Genomic DNA, 631 nt, shown 5'->3' on the forward strand with positions numbered 1-631 from the left:
ACTGGACATTATTGCTATGAAGACCCCCCAAGCCCACCCACCCTGGAAAGCAGAAGCTTATACCAGGCAACCGCTGAGTTCGTGTATTGATGCTGCAATGTGCATGTTAAATCAGCACCCCGTCCCTGTTTGGCTTTGTCGCTTTGACCACCCCAGGCGCTGCACTGCGCCGAACCAGACCACGCCGTGACCCACCCACCCCCCTCCCCTCCTTCCTGCAACACACCGGCTGACGAGCTCGGAATAACGGACCGAAGCAGGAGCCGACGCCAGGGCAGCGTCCGCACTGACGCATTGCAGGTACGGCCCAGCCAATCAGCGGCCGCAGAAGCACCCAGGCTCCGACCGCGCCAGCGCCCTGCGGGCTTCATCCGCTTCCGCAGCGGCAAAATAGTTCTCCGCCGAGCGAACGGGAGGCATCGACGTGGGCCCTTTTATTGGGCTGACGGCAACAAAAGAAAAACCCAACGGAAGCGGACATTCAGGCGGGGGTGTACAATCGCGCGGCGGTGGACGTATTCGGGCTGCTTCGGCAAGAGTGGCGGCGGAGTCAGCCAGGGACGTGGACCGGAGGGGAGGGGGGAGAGAGACGGATGCGCGGGGTGCGTGGTGGGCGGGTCAACGCGGAGGG

The sequence above is a fragment of the Narcine bancroftii genome, chromosome 4, assembly GCF_036971445.1.
Source record: "Narcine bancroftii isolate sNarBan1 chromosome 4, sNarBan1.hap1, whole genome shotgun sequence".
Taxonomy (NCBI): domain Eukaryota; kingdom Metazoa; phylum Chordata; class Chondrichthyes; order Torpediniformes; family Narcinidae; genus Narcine; species Narcine bancroftii.